The 20,000-nt window shown below is 39.5% G+C and overlaps 1 protein-coding gene across 2 annotated transcripts in view; it reads left to right on the plus strand.

Annotated features, from left to right (window-relative positions):
* LOC132151479 (PRELI domain containing protein 3B-like) overlaps window positions 1-20,000 on the plus strand; it is a 401,075-nt gene that overhangs the window by 64,885 nt on the left and 316,190 nt on the right. Inside the window, exon 7 of one of the 2 annotated variants that reach the window (XR_009436412.1) lies at window positions 9,661-9,672. The exons of the other annotated variant lie outside the window; for it this stretch is intronic. The gene's annotated coding sequence lies outside the window, so the exon portion shown is untranslated. Of the gene's footprint in view, window positions 1-9,660; window positions 9,673-20,000 lie in introns of those variants that run through there. 2 annotated transcript variants of the gene reach the window in all.

Genomic DNA, 20,000 nt, shown 5'->3' on the forward strand with positions numbered 1-20,000 from the left:
AACATGCAGTGCACTGTAGTTGTGTGTGCGTGTGTGTGTGTGTGTGTGTGTGATTAACAGCCCGGCTGTTTCCTTCCATTGTTCCAACTCAGACCTTGATGAAGCATTGGGCCACACCCACTCACACTGGCACACACTGTTGCTATGGCAACCCTGGGCACAGTACACACACTGTTACTATGGTAACCCACAGCATAGTACCCTCCCGCACTGTTACTATGGTACATATAGTGTCACTATGGTAACCCTCAGAATAGCACGCCCACTGGGATCCTGATGCTCGCGTAGACAGAACTATTATCTACCCGGTGTGTACAATGTGTTTTAAAGGAACATTCCTGAAGGAAATATCTAGCACAGAATAGTGTTGAACTGAATTAACTGCAGAATGTTGAAATCAGAGTGGTTCCACTGCAGTGTGTTGTTAGCAGTGATACTTTCTAAGTAAGTGTGTGAGTTGCTGTGGGTTTGTGTGTGTGTCTGACGTGTGTGTATTACTGTAAGCAGCACATCTAACAGGATTCTCTGTGATGCATCTGTCACCTGCACATGAGTGAGCTCACAGACCAGCGTCCCACAACACACTGGACATGCAGTAATATCACAGTGCACACTGAATGCATGTTAGTAAGTACTACAGTAAACAGAGAGTGTTCAGAGTATTCTCCACTGAGTATCTGTGTGTGGAGCTGAGGACTCAGTGTATTTGTACTACTCAAGCAACATTTATCGTGGACAGAAGCACAGAGCAGGTGAACACTGGCAGGTTATGTTACATAAAGAGCCACACAAAGGCCTCTGTTCAAACAGGGCTATTTTTAACAAATCTTTTCTGGACTGCTTCAGTTTGAGATCCACACATAGATTAACCTTATTCAAACCAGTTATAGTCAAAATCATATCATGCATAAATAGATTCATTTTTTAACCGCTTTTAGGAGAGATATTATAAAAACTGAGATTATACACTGCTATACAATAATACTCACTGATAGAAATGGAAATAAAAACTGGATGTAAATTCAGCTAGTATCACTGCTGAGCTCTGTGTTTGTGCTATAAAAACCTCACAGGGAGCTGATTCTGTTATATGCATGAACAGTAGAAAAAGATGCTGAATAACTAACTGATCACTTCCTCCTGTCCTGGATTTGTTCTTTTAGGGAGAGCTAATGCTTTTACTTCAAAATGAAATATGAAAAATTAAATAAGATTGAAATTCCTTACAAGACATAAAGCACAACTAGATCAATTTCGGAAAATATATCTAGTGTGTGTGTGTGTGAGAAAGAGAGAGATTATGTGTGTGTAGTTTTATATTCCTTCCTGAAGGTGGCGCCCTTGTCTTAAAATATCCAGGATTTATTCTCTGTAGTGTGGAAATATTCTGTTACTGTCTGATTATTATAGCCATCACAAATTTTCATCCTATTTTAAATGTTTTTCCATCTTATTTTTCACAGTTTTAAAGTATGAATGCAAATGTAAGTGCTATTTTTCTTTAGGTGAAGAATGAAATGACGTATATATAATATATCAATGTCAACAATATATATATATTCTAATAATTTGAATACATTTCACATACATTCCGTGTGATTTTTGTATGAGTTATAATGTACAATTTTATTGTATTTATTAATATTTTGAATTAGCTTTTAATTGCATATTTTCAATAATGATTTAATTTTATTTTAAGTTTAGTAATATTGTTATTTCCTTTTGTCATTTAAATTTTGTCATTTCATTTTTATTTTAAATTATATTTCTATTTAGGTTTTTTTTTATTTCACCTTTTTAGTACTTCAACCTCAGCTTGTTTTATTACAGTTAGTAACATGCAACTAACCTAAACCAATATTGCCAATTTATTTTTCTCAATACTTTAATATATATATATATATATATAATTACACTGTAACAAAAACACCTTGAATTAAAGTGTAACCCTTTTTTTTTTAAATAATTTTTGTTAACAATAACCACACTGGTTAAATTATTGATTCAATCATTAGATTATTCAGAACACACATGAAAACACTGAGATGCTCACGTATCACTGATGTACAGAGCGAGTGTGTTTGCACGAGCACTGGATGTGAATATTCATTCTGTTTCATCTGTTTGCACAGATGCTGGGAAGTTGTGGCTTAGTGGTTAGAGAGTTTGACTCCTAACCCTAAGGTTGTGGGTTTGAGTCTCTGGCTGGCAATACAACAACTGAGGTGCCCTTGAGCAAGGCATCGAACCCCCAACTGCTCCTGGGTGCCGCAGCATAAATGATGTCCACTGCTCCGGGTGTGTGTTCACAGTGTGTGTGTTCACTGCTCTGTGTGTGTGCACTTTGGATGTGTTAAATGCAGAGCATGAATTCTGAGTATGGGTCACCATACTTGGCTGAATGTCACGTTATTATGGTGAAGAGAGGTCAGCGGATATCTGAAATTCAGCACCAGGCATAAACTCAGCTTCTTCCCCGCTGAAATCTTTCAGGAGATCTGAGTGTATGTTTGATTCGACACAGGAGAAAAATCTGAAATATAGAAATAGTATCTGAATTTTGGAGTTTATAGCAACATATATTTGATGATGTGAGACCCGGTTGCAGACGTGTGGTCTCTGTCTGTCTGTCTTCTGTCTCAGTCGTGTCTGTATCAGTATGTGTGGTCTCTGTCTGTCTGTCTTCTGTCTCAGTCGTGTCTGTATCAGTATGTGTGGTCTCTGTCGGTCTCTGTCTTCTGTCTCAGTCGTGTCTGTATCAGTATGTGTGGTCTCTGTCTGTCTCTGTCTTCTGTCTCAGTTGTGTCTGTATCAGTATGTGTGGTCTCTGTCTGTCTCTGTCTTCTTTCTCAGTCGTGTCTGTATCAGTATGTGTGCTCTCTGTCTGTCTCTGTCTTCTGTCTCAGTTGTGTCTGTATCAGTATGTGTGGTCTCTGTCGGTCTCTGTCTTCTGTCTCAGTTGTGTCTGTATCAGTATGTGTGCTCTCTGTCTGTCTGTCTTCTGTCTCAGTCGTGTCTGTATCAGTATGTGTGCTCTCTGTCTGTCTCTGTCTTCTGTCTCAGTTGTGTCTGTATCAGTATGTGTGGTCTCTGTCGGTCTCTGTCTTCTGTCTCAGTTGTGTCTGTATCAGTATGTGTGCTCTCTGTCTGTCTGTCTTCTGTCTCAGTCGTGTCTGTATCAGTATGTGTGGTCTCTGTCGGTCTCTGTCTTCTGTCTCAGTCGTGTCTGTATCAGTATGTGTGCTCTCTGTCTGTCTCTGTCTTCTGTCTCAGTCGTGTCTGTATCAGTATGTGTGGTCTCTGTCGGTCTCTGTCTTCTGTCTCAGTCGTGTCTGTATCAGTATGTGTGGTCTCTGTCGGTCTCTGTCTTCTGTCTCAGTTGTGTCTGTATCAATATGTGTGGTCTCTGTCTGTCTGTCTTCTGTCTCAGTCGTGTCTGTATCAGTATGTGTGGTCTCTGTCTGTCTCTGTCTTCTGTCTCAGTCGTGTCTGTATCAGTATGTGTGGTCTCTGTCTGTCTCTGTCTTCTGTCTCAGTTGTGTCTGTATCAGTATGTGTGGTCTCTGTCTGTCTCTGTCTTCTGTCTCAGTCGTTTCTGTATCAGTATGTGTGGTCTCTGTCTGTCTCTGTCTTCTGTCTCAGTCGTGTCTGTATCAGTATGTGTGGTCTCTGTCTGTCTCTGTCTTCTGTCTCAGTCGTGTCTGTATCAGTATGTGTGGTCTCTGTCTGTCTCTGTCTTCTTTCTCAGTTGTGTCTGTATCAGTATGTGTGGTCTCTGTCTGTCTCTGTCTTCTGTCTCAGTTGTGTCTGTATCAGTATGTGTGGTCTCTGTCTGTCTCTGTCTTCTGTCTCAGTCGTGTCTGTATCAGTATGTGTGGTCTCTGTCTGTCTGTCTTCTGTCTCAGTTGTGTCTGTATCAGTATGTGTGGTCTCTGTCTGTCTCTGTCTTCTGTCTCAGTTGTGTCTGTATCAGTATGTGTGGTCTCTGTCTGTCTCTGTCTTCTGTCTCAGTCGTGTCTGTATCAGTATGTGTGGTCTCTGTCTGTCTGTCTTCTGTCTCAGTCGTGTCTGTATCAGTATGTGTGGTCTCTGTCTGTCTCTGTCTTCTGTCTCAGTCGTTTCTGTATCAGTATGTGTGGTCTCTGTCTGTCTCTGTCTTCTGTCTCAGTTGTGTCTGTATCAGTATGTGTGGTCTCTGTCTGTCTCTGTCTTCTGTCTCAGTTGTGTCTGTATCAGTATGTGTGATCTCTGTCTGTCTGTCTGTCTTCTGTCTCAGTTGTGTCTGTATCAGTATGTGTGGTCTCTGTCGGTCTCTGTCTTCTGTCTCAGTTGTGTCTGTATCAGTATGTGTGGTCTCTGTCTGTCTCTGTCTTCTTTCTCAGTTGTGTCTGTATCAGTATGTGTGGTCTCTGTCTGTCTCTGTCTTCTTTCTCAGTTGTGTCTGTATCAGTATGTGTGGTCTCTGTCTGTCTCTGTCTTCTTTCTCAGTCGTGTCTGTATCAGTATGTGTGGTCTCTGTCTGTCTGTCTGTCTTCTGTCTCAGTTGTGTCTGTATCAGTATGTGTGGTCTCTGTCTGTCTCTGTCTTCTTTCTCAGTCGTGTCTGTATCAGTATGTGTGGTCTCTGTCTGTCTCTGTCTTCTTTCTCAGTCGTGTCTGTATCAGTATGTGTGGTCTCTGTCTGTCTGTCTTCTGTCTCAGTTGTGTCTGTATCAGTATGTGTGGTCTCTGTCTGTCTCTGTCTTCTTTCTCAGTTGTGTCTATATCAGTATGTGTGGTATCTGTCGGTCTCTGTCTTCTGTCTCAGTTGTGTCTGTATCAGTATGTGTGGTCTCTGTCTGTCTCTGTCTTCTTTCTCAGTTGTGTCTGTATCAATATGTGTGGTCTCTGTCTGTCTCTGTCTTCTTTCCCAGTCGTGTCTGTATCAGTATGTGTGGTCTCTGTCTGTCTCTGTCTTCTGTCTCAGTCGTGTCTGTATCAGTATGTGTGGTCTCTGTCGGTCTCTGTCTTCTGTCTCAGTTGTGTCTGTATCAGTATGTGTGGTCTCTGTCTGTCTCTGTCTTCTTTCTCAGTTGTGTCTGTATCAGTATGTGTGGTCTCTGTCTGTCTCTGTCTTCTTTCTCAGTCGTGTCTGTATCAGTATGTGTGGTCTCTGTCTGTCTGTCTTCTGTCTCAGTTGTGTCTGTATCAGTATGTGTGGTCTCTGTCGGTCTCTGTCTTCTGTCTCAGTTGTGTCTGTATCAGTATGTGTGGTCTCTGTCTGTCTCTGTCTTCTTTCTCAGTTGTGTCTGTATCAGTATGTGTGGTCTCTGTCTGTCTCTGTCTTCTTTCTCAGTCGTGTCTGTATCAGTATGTGTGGTCTCTGTCTGTCTCTGTCTTCTTTCTCAGTCGTGTCTGTATCAGTATGTGTGGTCTCTGTCTGTCTCTGTCTTCTTTCTCAGTCGTGTCTGTATCAGTATGTGTGGTCTCTGTCGGTCTCTGTCTTCTGTCTCAGTTGTGTCTGTATCAGTATGTGTGGTCTCTGTCTGTCTCTGTCTTCTTTCTCAGTCGTGTCTGTATCAGTATGTGTGGTCTCTGTCTGTCTCTGTCTTCTTTCTCAGTTGTGTCTGTATCAGTATGTGTGGTCTCTGTCTGTCTCTGTCTTCTTTCTCAGTCGTGTCTGTATCAGTATGTGTGGTCTCTGTCGGTCTCTGTCTTCTGTCTCAGTTGTGTCTGTATCAGTATGTGTGGTCTCTGTCTGTCTCTGTCTTCTTTCTTAGTTGTGTCTGTATCAGTATGTGTGGTCTCTGTCTGTCTCTGTCTTCTGTCTCAGTTGTGTCTGTATCAGTATGTGTGGTCTCTGTCTGTCTCTGTCTTCTGTCTCAGTTGTGTCTGTATCAGTATGTGTGGTCTCTGTCTGTCTCTGTCTTCTGTCTCAGTTGTGTCTGTATCAGTATGTGTGGTCTCTGTCTGTCTCTGTCTTCTGTCTCAGTTGTGTCTGTATCAGTATGTGTGGTCTTTGTCTGTCTCTGTCTTCTGTCTCAGTTGTGTCTGTATCAGTATGTGTGGTCTCTGTCTGTCTCTGTCTTCTGTCTCAGTTGTGTCTGTATCAGTATGTGTGGTCTCTGTCGGTCTCTGTCTTCTGTCTCAGTTGTGTCTGTATCAGTATGTGTGGTCTCTGTCTGTCTCTGTCTTCTTTCTTAGTTGTGTCTGTATCAGTATGTGTGGCGGCGCGCGGCTGTCAGCGGCGGTGAGGATGCCTCAGGTACCGGCTAAGCTTCAGCGCTCACATGATCGGCCAACAGCAGCCCCCGTCAGATACGGGTCACTTCCTGTTGATGGCAGACGTCCCGCGCAGAGGACAGCGGCAGCGTGACATCAGATCGGCCGTGTCTCAGTTGACCTCTGACCTCAGTCAGCCACAGATGCCTCATGGAGCTCAAACAGAGACAGACGGACCTGAACACAAAATACTTCAGAGATCAGAAACATTCAGTTCTGACCAGTTCTAGAGCTGATTAGAGGCCAGCAGTGTTTTCCCTTTTATTATCTCCAAGAAATTCTCTAATAAAGAGTTCATGAGTGGAAATGCCCTCATCAACGATGAATCAACACTGAAAACATATACTTGAGCTTGAGCTCTTTTGCTGTGATTCCTGTTTCCATAATGATAACAACACATCTTACTGTAGTTGGATAGATAGATAAATATATAGATAGATGATGGATAGATTTTTTCCTTCCAAATTGAAGCTCTATTTCAACAATATTTGTCAGAATTATTTTTCTTATATCTCCAGTATTTTAGTCCATTAGAACAGCAGTGATGCACTCGTCTGCCAGCAGAGGTCAGTAATGTCCCTCGTTTCTCCAGTCTGACCTCTGCTCCCTCTCTCTCTCTCTCTCTCAGCATCAATACTTTAACACTGTCTTTTGTTTGGATTCTGACAGTAACATCTCCCATCATGCAGTGCAGAGATTTTAGTGTGTGTGTGTGTGTGTGTGTGTGTTGCAGATCTCAGTGAATCTCCTCCTGTATCTGCTCTGATTCACTGCTAGTGTCCAGCGTTACAGATGAACGTTATGAGGATTTGTGCTCAAAACCATCATTATGCTTTATCTACAAGCTTGATAGAAAGATATTATGAAGGATAGGAGTAATGCATTACATGTAACACAAGATATGTAATCAGGTAATTTTTTTTTCAAGTAACTGGTAAAGTAACGCATTTTTCAAGTAATTGGTAAAGTAACTGGTAAAGTAATTACTTTTAGATTTACAAGGAAATATCTGAGTCACTTTTTCAAATAAGTAAGGCCAGTTACTTTGTTTTCTCACGTATTGATGGCTCAGTGGGATTGCATTGTGTTAGTAGTGCATAAGGTGATGGGTTCAATTCCCACTGGTAAAAAAAAAATAAAAAAAAAATTATAGTCTGAATGCACTCACTGTAAGTTGGTTTGGATAAAAGTGCTGGCTAAATGCATAAATGTGAGTGCAGAAAAAAGAGGCTCTGCCTGAGGCTTATTCCTTTCACTTTTGGTGTGAAAGGGCCCTTACAGTTGCCAAAAATATAACTTTTGTGTTTTTTATTATTAAAAAACAGATAAGTGAGTCCAGCCCAGGTGACAAAAAGTAATGCTAATGTAATGTATTATTTTCCATAAAAGGTAATGCAATTTGTTACTTTTTATGGAGTAATGCAGTATTGTAATGCATTACTTTTAAAAGTAACTCTTCCCAACACTGATTAAAACCAATTTTAAGTCCACAATAATTGAAAACTTGGTCAGAATGTTTTTTATGACTGATAGGAAACCTGTTTGAAAACAGTTATTTTTGCACTTGCGTTTGCTGATGCTAAAGGCACACGAATAACAAACTGCAGGGCGAACTTAAAATAGTTTGCACAAAATGTGCTTCTAATGGGTTAAAAGCCTTCTCCTCTCCTCTGGCTATGTATTTATTGACTCAAAGCCCTGTATTTCATCTTATTTGTGTAACACAAACTTACCCAAGTGCATGATGGGTAAGATTTTTATAGCAATCAGCCACCTGATTGCATTCAGAGCTCATCCGTCCTTTGATGCTCCAAATCACATTACACTTCACAAGTCGACTCATCCATCTCCACCTTTAGACTTGCAGAAATGCTGCAAATGTGGTTAAAAAATAATGGATTAAGAGTGTGTTTCGGTGGCCGCGTGCCCGGTCGAGCTGATATTGATTGGTGACATTGTTTCAGCCTCTCATCTGCGCCATTACGGTCACTACTTTCTTTCTTTCTTTCTTTCCTGGTTTTCGCTTCTCAAAGACGTGCAAATACATTATAACATCAGGGGCCGGAAATGAGAGACCGCCCATGTCTTCGAGGCCGTCGCCTTATCACTGCTCTTTAAACAAATTTCTGTCTTTTTCCTTCCATTCTGCTCTTTGTTTCAATCCCTCCGTCTGTCTGTGTCTGTTGGCGAAGCCTGTCTGTAATGGTTTAATCTATGAGGCATAATATTGAATCCCTGACAAGGCTCTTTGGGAAATCGTGGAAGAATAACTATTCTCATTCCGTCTCATTTTTCACCAGCGCTGAATTCAATTATCTAATATGATTTGTGTGCTTATTAATCTTCATTATTCATAGATTCTCAATGGTTTTTGCGGCACGGGCAAGTTAACGATATTTCCGTGGTTTTTATGTAGTGAGGTAATGAAACTGAATTTGATTAGCTGACAGAAGCCACTCAGGGTCGTTGTTGTTGTTGTTGTTGGGTGTCTGGTCCGTCTGTCAGGGATGTGACTCACCTGCAGTCTCAGAACAATCTGATGATGACACGCTGTCACACTCGTCCAGAGACAAAGAGAAGCTTCCCTCTGTTCTCCAACACTCACCTCTCTCTCGAAGTCTCTTTCAAAGCAGGCCTACTTCACTGGCATTGTTATTTTGATGAATATTGTTGAAGATTTTCATGTTTTTGAAAGTAGTCTCTTCTGCTCACCAGGGCTGTATTTATTTGATCAAAAATACAGTTAAAATAGTGAAATATTATTATAATTTAAAACAGCTGTTTTCTATGTGAATATTTTTTAAAGTGTAATTTATTTCTCTGTATTTTCAGCATCATTTCTCCAGTCTTTAGCATCACGAGATCTTCAGAAATCATTCTAATATGATGATTTACTGCTCAAGAAACATTTATTATTATTATCAATGTTGGAAACAGTTGATACTTTTGTGGAAACTGATACATTTTATCTTTCAGTATTTATAGATACATATAAAGTAAAAATGTAAATAAAGCATTTATTTCAAATAGAAATAGTTTGGAATATTAAGAATTTATTTACTTTGTCACTTAAATGCTCTTTTGATCAATTCGATGTGTTTTTGCTGAATAAAAAAAAAAAAAAAAAATTGTTTCGACCCCAAAGTAGTGTGTGTGTGTGTTTGTGAAAAATCAATACTAAATACCACTAGCAAAAAACAAAACAAAAAAATCAAGCTTAGTCTCGAGAGTCAATTTTGCAACTATCAATTCTTTCAGAAACATGCAAAAACTCTTGTGACTGCAGCAGACCCTCAAAAGTACACATCTGAGTCTTATCTAACCTTAAAAGGTGCAGATACAAGGAAAACTCACTTTCAGGAGTAAGATGGTACAGGGATGTGTACGCCTGAGGGTTCAGTCACAGCTGTTTCTCACACTGAACCTTCTCCATCTTTTGTTCTTGATGTCAAAGGTCATTTGCTCAGTCAGACCTGATGGTTTTTCATGTTTTTCACCTTTAAGAATTATTTTTTCAGTAAATAATTAGTAATAATGTGTTATTTCATGTCCTCTCTAGCAAAAGCAGAAGCTGTTGTTGAATGTGAAGACACTGAGTGCAGATGAGTGTGTGTGAGTGACAAACACAGGATTATTTAAGATATTACAGAACTATATAATTAAACAAAGTAATCAAGTGTACAGTCGACTGAGAGGAAGACAAGCACTTGAGAAGCTCTGAACACACACACACACACACACACACACACACACACACACACACACACACACACACACACACACTGACACACACACACACACACACACACACACTGACACACACACACACACACACACACACACACACACACACACACACTGACACACACACACACACACACACACACACACACACACACACACACACACACACACACACACACACACAGACGTGGCTCAGATGGCCTTTAGGGATGGAGGGCTGGAGAGGAAGCTTCAGGGTTGAGAGCAATTAGAGTGTCAGACTCCCAAACACACACACACACACACACACAGACACACCTGTGCATGTTGGGGGCCCGTGGCCCCTAGAGACACCAGTGAGAGTGTGTGAGACAGCATGAGCGATCATCATCATTAGCATTATTTATTCTCTAAGCACAGGCTCACTGCAGGGCTGCACTAATAGAATTCATGAATTACAATGAGTGTGTGTGTGTGTGTGTGTGTGTGAGAGAGAGAGAGAGAGAGAGAGAGAAAGAGAAAGAGAGAGAGTCTCACACACTCCTTAAGACGTCAACACACTCTCAACATCCACCAAACTAAGCTAATCTTTACTTTGTGTCCGCGTCTTGTATCTGTCTGTATTTAAGGTCACAGAAACATAAATATATATGTATTTAAGGTCAAACCTCCAGGATTCAGTTCCAGATGCTGAGATCTTTTTCTCTGGTCAGAAACACACGGGTCTGCTTCACACTTGAGTTTTTGTGTTTATTTGACACATTCAAACCTCAGTGCAAAAGGGTGATTAATTATAGATGATTAACACGATTTAGTTTTTAACTAAACTAATTAAACAAATCCTCAAGAAGTATTGCTTAGTTGATCTGAAGAGATAACTGACCGTAGAAGATGTTTAATTTCTTATGCTGAGAATACAAGTGTCATGTAATTAATTGTGTTCAGCCTGATTTCAAGTTTATTTGTATAGCGCTTTTCAAGACACAAATTGTTGCAAAGGAGCTTTACAGTATATTTAATAGTAGCTTATGACTATGATTGATGTACATATGGCAGAAATGTATGGTGAAATTCAGTTAATGACATAATCAACCAGACGATAAACACTATTAACAGCACTGATTATGTGTTGCAGTCAAACTTGTAGTTTATGTTGTTTGAGGGTTGGCATCATCTGAAGTCCTCTGAGGGGTTGGCATCATCTCTTCTCAGGTGTTTCGAACATCTCTGGTCTTTGTAAGGGTTAGGTACCTCCTTTAGTGGACTTTGCTATCCTAGGAACTACCAAAGTCCAGAGTTTTGCATTTTAGGGAGCGTGATGGATTGTAGCATGTTGCTAGTTAGGTACGCAGGAGCTAAACCAAGTAATAATTATTTGTAACTGATACGGTAGCCAGTGCAGAGACTGTAAAATTAGGGTAATATGATCATATTTTCTTGACCTGGTAAGGACTCTAGCTGCTGTGTTTTGGACGACCTGTAGCTTGTTTATTGACGAAGCAGGACAACCACCTAGAAGTGCATTACAATAGTCCAGTCTAGAGGTCATGAATGCATGAACTAGCTTTTCTGCATCAGAAACAAATAACATGTTTCGTAGCTTGGCAATGTTTCTAAGATGGAAGAATGCAGTTTTTGTAACATGGGAAATATGGTTTTCAAAAGACAAGTTGCTGTCTAATATAACACCCAGACTACTACACCTTCTGTGTAGTATTTTTTGGTCCAATAATTAATATCTCTGTCTTATCCGAATTTAATTGGAGAAAATTATTTGTCATCCAATCTTTTACATTTTTAACACACTCTGTTAGCTTAGATAATTGGGAAGTTTCATCTGGTCTCGTTGAGATATATAGCTGAGTATCATCAGCATAACAGTGGAAACTAATCCTGTATTTTCTAATAATATTACCAAGGGGCAACATGTATATTGAAAATAGAAGGGGACCTACGACGGATCCTTGTGGCACTCCATATTTTACTGATGATAAATGAGATGACTCCCCATTTAAATAAACAAAGTTATAGCAATGGGACAGGTAGGATCTAAACCATCTTAGAGCCTGCCCTTGAATACCTGTATAGTTTTGTAATCGATCTATGAGTATGTCATGATCTATGGTGTCGAACACAGAACAGAGATTTAAACTTGCTACCTTTTGGCAAAAATTGGCCATTTTGAATCCAAACTAAACTTAAAAAAGCAAACATTATAAACATTAACATCATGATTTTCTTTAAAGCTGCTTTAAAACCATGTGTATTCTGAAACGAGCTTGACCTGACTAAAAATTATTATTTTTTTATCAATATTTTTGTTTTAACAATGTGAATGTGGCCTGAGACAACTGAAGTGAATAGAGCTTTTTCAACTTTATTAATTTATCTAAAGATTTTTAATGAAGTGTGGCCAGATTAAGTTTTAGAATTTTTATCTCAGATCAAATTTAAGAACTTAATTTATCTTAACTAATCTCGTTCTCGCCATGAATATAGCCGAGGTAGATGGCATTAAATCATAAACAAACAAACAAAATGTATTTACCTATTTATTTATTTTAGCAAATAACTGCGGAAGGGACTATGGCGAGTTTCCCTATATCCTCATGAAATCAACAGTAAATCCACTTTTTTTTCTTCTTTAAATGCCCCTGAACCTCCTTCAGGGCGTTTCCGTGCTTGTTGTCGTTTTCTGATGAGTTTGGATCCCTGATGGACACAACAGCACATGAAATCAAGCTTGTGCAGCTAGAAGGGTTTGTGTATGCTTTGATTGTAAGTTTCTCTTAAATGAGATGCTGGTTCATCTAACACTATTTGCTGGTTTGAACGTGTGTGTGTGTGTGTGTGTGTGTTTGTGTTAATATGAGTGTCTCTGTCCAGTTGTAGCTCATCATGGCACTTCAGGGTCTGGATGTGTGAGTATTCAGTGCGGTTCTTACCTTGACTATCTGTGCACTTGAGAGCATTTGCTTTTACACTGTCCAGTCATCAGAATAAGAGGAGGCTGAAAAATATCATCTCATAAATCAAGGCAGTAAGCGTTTTTTACAGAGACCTTCCTCCTGATGAAGTCGTCTAAACCTGCACACACACACACACACACACACACACACACACACACACACACACACAGGTGGAGGCTGAACATGGAGTTGCTAAGGTGTTTTCCATCCTGCGTGAAAAGATCAGTGGGTTCGTCGAAGTTTAGCGATGTCAAATCTTTTTTTGAAATGTATTTATGGCTCGATACTGTCACAGTAAGAACACTAACCAACCGCAGTCAAGGATAGTTAGAGCACTTAACTGACTATACTAGTGCAGTGAAGCTGAAGGGACAACGGTCAGAGTGTTAAAGTCATGACTCTTTGTACTGGAGGCCCTCAGGGGCCCCGACCGCCGACCGAGAGATTCAATCTCTCTTTACGCTTAATCGATATTCAGGCCCAGATGGGGTGCATGAGGAGAGACGGAGGAATCGCAGGATGAGGGATGAGCGTGGGCATCTCTCAGCGCCGCGCTGCATCACAGCTGACTGCGATCTTCACATGATATGGAGAGAAAGAGACCCGATAAAAGAGAAAAAACTAGCTGTGTTAGACCACAAGAGAGACGCTCCTCCAGCATAAGCTCTTTCTGCTCTCGGATGATGCTTCTGTGCATTTGGCTGACGCTGTGTGTGAACTCCAGCCCTTGAGATCGGATCAGATGATCTCAGTTCTCCAGGTGCCATCAGATCTTAACATGTGCTTAACTCACTTCACTGTGCTGCTGGTAACACACTTCAGAGCTCAAGTGGGCAAAAGAGGTATTCTTGCTGACAGTATTTGTGCTGCAAGAGAAAGCTGACCGGAGAATATTTACACTTGCGCTGTCTTCAAGTGCTTCTGGGAAAATCATACAGGCGTTCATTATTGTGACATCTCAAGCAGTCAAGTCAGACACAAAGCAAGGAAGCAACCTGAACAAAACTAAATCATTATATTGTCCACTAAACTACATCATTTTTTACAAGATTTACAGCAATTTACACTTATCATCTATATAAGCTCAGTTTCTCACTTGTTATTCTTGTTCTGTGTTCTGAGTGATTGCTATGGGTTTACTAGGATGACCTGTATGGTCGTTATGGAGTTGCTAAACGATTTCATCCAGAATACTGAGTTTCCCTGCTTGTTCATTTGGTTATCTGTGTGCTCAAGAACTCATATTATACTGTACAACACATGTTATACTGTGTTTACCTCAATGTTTCCTCTTTCCTTCAGTGACGCTTCCTAATCACTCATTCCCTTTGATCCGTCCCTAAAACCTGCAGCCGGGTGTGAGACGTTCATGAGTGTGAGTGTGTGTCAGAGTGAACGTATGAGTGATGGAGGGGCTGCTGATGGAGAATGAGTGTGATGACGGATGAGTGTGACAGGCAGATGGTTTTGCTCGTCGTCTCTTTAATCACACAGACTCAGCTGGGCGTGAAGGAAGAGCTGTGTCTCGTCATGGCAGCAAACAGGAGACACATTCACCCACAATTGTTTCTGGCTAAGTGTAAGAAACACAGAGCGAGTGTTAGCAAGCAATGTGTTTAAAAAAGCTGAAAAAACAGCATTCAGCCGAGTTTAAAGATTTGGCATTAGAGATCAGGAGACTGTTAAGTGTCTGTGTTTTCCTGAACTTTATTACTTAAAGTGTTAGAGATTTGATCAGCATGTGTTCTAGTACTAGTAATGCTTACCTCAGTGAAAACACACACTCACGCACACACACACACACACACACACACACACACACACACACACACACACACACACAGATGCAGATGAGGGGCAAGTGTCTGCGGTGAGTGACAGTCAGGTGATAATTATCTAAATGACCAACTCAGCAAAACACCAACACACCGTGATAAACACACACACACACACACACACACACACACACACATGAAGAGCTTAGGAGCCAGATCTTCATCCTCTCTCTCTCTCTCTCTCTCTCTCTCTCTCTCTCTCTCTCTCTCTCTCCTCTCTCTCTCTCTCTCTCTCCCTCTCTCTCTCTCTCTCTCTCTCCCTCTCTCTCTCTCTGTCTCTCTCTCTCTCAAGTTCAAGTTGCTTTATTGGCATGACATTTGAGTTACAGTATTGCCAAAGCATTTAGATACAGAATAAAATATAAAATATGATTACAATAAAATACAATAAAAATAGCAACAGCAGATAATATTTCTAATATTAATAATAGTAATTATATACAATTAAGAATATCAAATAAAACAGTTGAATACTATAAATGATCTCTTTCGTGTGGTGTGTATGGTGTATAGATATTTAGCAGCTATTGTGACTGCCGTCTCATTCTCTCCAAGTATATAGAGTAGTTTCTCTGAGTCATTTAGAGACAAGAATGAAGGATTCAAAGCTTCAAACTGTGGGAAGAATGTTTCTCTTGTAGTGCTGTATTTGGGACAGACAAGAAGGAAGTGTTTCTCTCTCTCTCTCTCTCTCTCTGTCTGTCATGTCTGCTGTGGATGTGGATCTCAAGGTTACGCTGTCAAGGTTAAATTGACTTTAGATTAATTAAGTGTCAATTAACAGGGTAATTGTTTCATAATGTGACCGGCCCCGGAGGCCGAGGTTTGCGTGAGACGGGCTGCAACTGTCAAACTCGCTTTAGGGCACGACTCAAGTGTGTGTGTGTGTGTGTGCGCACTTTAAGATGTCAAGATACACATTAGGTTCACTGCGTTTCTTGTTGACTTTAATGACGGTGGCCCGTAACAGTTCTGAAGCGAAGCTCTCTGAGCGCTTTTACTGCAGCAGATTCAGAAGATGGAGAAGAGAGAAAGAAAGGATGATAGAGAGATAAAGAGGACAGCCTGATGAAATGTTGATTGGCTCTTGTCTTTAATAGCTGGCCTGAGGAGAGCCGCTCAGGAGCCCATCTATATCCACTCTCTCTCTCTCTGTTCTTCAGGGCAGGGGTGTAAGTGATGTCGCTTACCTTTTACCAAAATAAAGAAATCCATTTGCTTCTACCCTCTTCATCTCAAAATCTCTTTCTCGCTGTAGCTTCTGATTTTACGTTCCGTCCATTAGCACGAGTGCATTATTGAAATGTCACACACGCATTAGAAATGATTTATGTTGAATGACATATTAACATAATCACGGCTCTGCATGCAGAAGTTATTTTATATTATACAGTCATCAGTGGAAAATTAAGTTTATGAAACCTACAGTTCCAGTTCTGTCTTCTGATTGGCCAGTCCAGTGTCCTGGTCGTGTTGAAAGAAACACGTTACATGATGTGAACGTGGCATCGTAGAAATCAGTAAGAGTCAAAAACAGAAAATCAGCAAGATCATCTGATTTGAGCAAATCTGAGCACAGTTGGAGACATCAGTGAGATCTTTTCTGAGAGGTTTCCTGTTACAACTGTGATCAGATGTCTGTGATTTATTTCTGTGGATGTTTAAGGACATTGATCACGCGTCTGTCTGTTTGCACAGACTGCTTATGGAACGTGTTTGTGAGGCTGTGAGTAAAGCGTGTGAAGCACATAATGCTTTACACACGAATCTATTTTAATTAAAGCTGAAATCAAGCCTCCTGTAATGAGTTTAGAGTAGAAACATTGACTTTAGTGCTAATTGATATTGGGTCCTTTAGTAGCTTGGCCATCTTCTGCCTTTATACTGTTAATTATAACGCTGTTTGTTCCCTAATCACAGCGATGGAAGAGATTGTTGTTGAGTGATGTGATGCACAGTCTGCATGCTCTCATTGGTTGGGTCATTTCATCATATATGAGAAAATGAATTAATTAATGCATTAAGTATTAAGTAGCAGATGCACAGTAATAAATCTCTTATAGGAATGCAGCAAATTTTCCTTAAATGCAAGTCACTTTGGATAAAAGTGTTTTCAAATGCGTAAGTGTACAGTAAATGTAATGCTTAAGGTGTTTTGGATTGTGACATCATTTTCATGGCAATTAAGAACATCTTCACAAGTTGTTGTTACTGCAATGCATAAAAATCTCATTAGTGAATTGCAGAGTTATTGTATTACAGGAATGCATCTGATTTTCTGAAACGTTTACCTTGAATGCAATGCAAGCTGTTTTGGGTAAGAGCATCTAAAGTAGTTTGCATTGTGACATCACTGTATTTTCATGGCAATTAAGAACATTTTCATAAATGGGAAGTAAATCCTCTATAATGTGACCTTGAATGCAACAAAAGTTGCTTTGGATAAATGTCTTCGAATGCATAAATGCCAGTGACCTGCTTAAGGTGGTTTGCATTGTGACTTTACTTTTAATGGCATTTTAGATAATTTTGTCAAGTTGTCGTTAATGCAATGCATATAATTATCTTTCAGAAATGTAGGCCCTGCTGTATTACATATGCTACAAATACATCTTGTTTTTTAATAACGTGCCTTAAATGCAACAAAAATGTCTATAAATGCATAAGAATGAATACCTTTATAGGTGCTTTGACCTGAACGTGTTCATTGCAGTAATACATATCTCATTCACAAATTGCTGAATTATAGAAATACCGCAAATGTTCCATTATGTGATCCTTAAATGCTTTGGCGAAAAGTTCAAGCCAAGTGCACAAAATGTAATGTCAATGCAAACTACTGTTCATAATAATTATAATAATGAGAATCACAAAAAAACAACAGATGCATTATGGTAACTGATTTGTCAGATAAAATGTGTTTAATTGTCAAGATAACGCATAATGGAGTTATGTAGGTTTGATTTTCTTCATCATTCGGTTGATTTTGATGTTCTGGTGAAGTTTGGCCGTGTGTTTGTTGTGGACCCGTCTCTTCCCGTTTCCTCCCTCTTCTCTCATTATCATGGAGCTGTTTTCTGCGTGGCGCAGCAGATGGTTGGGACACATGCTGCTGCGTTAGACTGAAGTGATGTGTGTGTGATATTTTTCAGCTCGGTATCCTCCTGCACGGCTCCTCTCTGAATTGGAGACTTCTGTCCTGTTTTCTCTCTAAATGCGTCCGGTTCAATCTGCTTCCGTGCAGTCGCCCGTCCAAAGCCCCATTACGGTAACTAGCTGTGGCTGCTCTCCCGGTGATCTTTCACCTTTAACGCTCCGCATTGATCCCGATCTCAGAGAGAATAATGTCACCCGTCTGCTCTTATCTCCCACCGCGCACCAAACGCCCCGATAGAGGCCGAAAGCGACGCGTTTGCAGAATCTCTGGCTGATATTAAAAGAATGTCGATAAGTAAGCAGTTTTCTTACCTAGCATCTTCATGGTGTGAATGTACTGTTTGTGATATGCATGCAAGAAATTAAAGGGCTAGTGTATCCAGAAATAACTTTTCTGAAGATGTTCAGCAGAATGTTCACGCTGCTCTACAGTGAAAGCAGGTTCTTGAGTGTCACGTGACTGAAATGCACATGATGTTTGTGAGCTGCATTGAAGACTTCAGTCTGTTACTCACAGTAATGAGTAGAAAGACAATACATGAAAACTATATTTATAAAATAAATTTCAAACACAACAAAATAACTACCTACAATATAAATAAAAAAATCAAATATAGAAATAAAATATTTCAAATTCTAAATATTAACAAAAAGCAATAATAATTAACTAAAATTAAAATGAAAACAGAAAATATTGAAATAAAATCAAACTCAAAATATGAATACAACACACAACAATATGAATAAAACTACAATGAACACAGAACATCATTAAAACATTTTTATTTAAAATGTTGCAATGAACTTAAAATGAAAACAGAATAAAAAAAAATAGAAAATACAAAATTGCTAAAACTTTCAAATGAAAAAAAAAGAAAATATAGATTTAAATATAGTACATAAAATAGTAAATGGATTATAAATGATAGTAAAGCAACATTGCTCTGAACACACACACATTAAGAGGCACAGACATACGATCACAGTCTGTTATTTATCTGCTATGGGGTCCTGCATTCATTTTTTCCTTGCTGGAAATTAAAAACAAACAAAAAAGATCTCTTAATGTTGCACAGAGAGGCCGAGAAGATGATGAGATTCAACAGAAGTAATTTTTTATCAAAATCTATCTCCTGTGACACATTTTATACCTAATTTGTCTATAAGACTTTCTTTCTTCAACAGAACACAAATAAATGCATTTTGAAGAACATTGGGAACCAAACAACAAATTATTTTAATTATTTTCATGTTCCACAAACCGAAGAAAGTCATGTTCGGAAGAACATTGTGAGTAAATGATGACAGCGTCCTGTTTAATATACATGATGGGTTTGATCCAATCAGGCGTCAGGTGGGCGGGGCTTTCCAGATAAACACTGCATAACAAGAAGGCAAGCAGCTGGTTAAGACAGAAACTCACAGATAATCTTTAATTAGATGTTTCTCCTGGTTAGGACACGATGTAGGAGTGTTTATGGGTCAAAGAAAGAGAATAATGAAAGTGTAAAGAATATCTGAATGTCTGAACAATATCTGAATATTATTAAGTCAAGATGCATAATTTTCTTTTCTGAAAATTTCTTTTTTTCTTACCAAAATGTTTGCCAGTGGGATCGGAAACGTGTTTTCCCTTTAAATTAAGTTGAGCCTATCTGGAGATATTTGTTCTTGTTTTATTCAATAATTTACATTGTTCAGAAAATAAGACTTGTGTGATTGAAGCAAGAACAAATATCTGTCACAAATAGCATAAACTCTTAAAAGCTTGTTATCTTCTGTGCATCTCCAGTAAATATAGCTATCTTGATTTAAGAATGTTTAGGTATTTGTACTGGAAAAGAAGACCAGAACATGTCGAGCAGATGTGTGTTTGCAGTGCAGTACTGTAAGCTTTATAATGGTTTGTGTAGTCGGATATGAACACCAGAGAGCAATGCTAACTGTGTTTGATCTTCTGCTATTGTTAAAGTGCGCTGATCTGGAGGAAATGAAGATGTATGTAGTGAAGATCTGTGAGTCTGCACCGAGATCAGAGTCAGTCGCTCTCTGTGCGT

The sequence above is a fragment of the Carassius carassius genome, chromosome 10 (genome assembly GCF_963082965.1).
Source record: "Carassius carassius chromosome 10, fCarCar2.1, whole genome shotgun sequence".
Taxonomy (NCBI): Eukaryota; Metazoa; Chordata; class Actinopteri; order Cypriniformes; family Cyprinidae; genus Carassius; species Carassius carassius.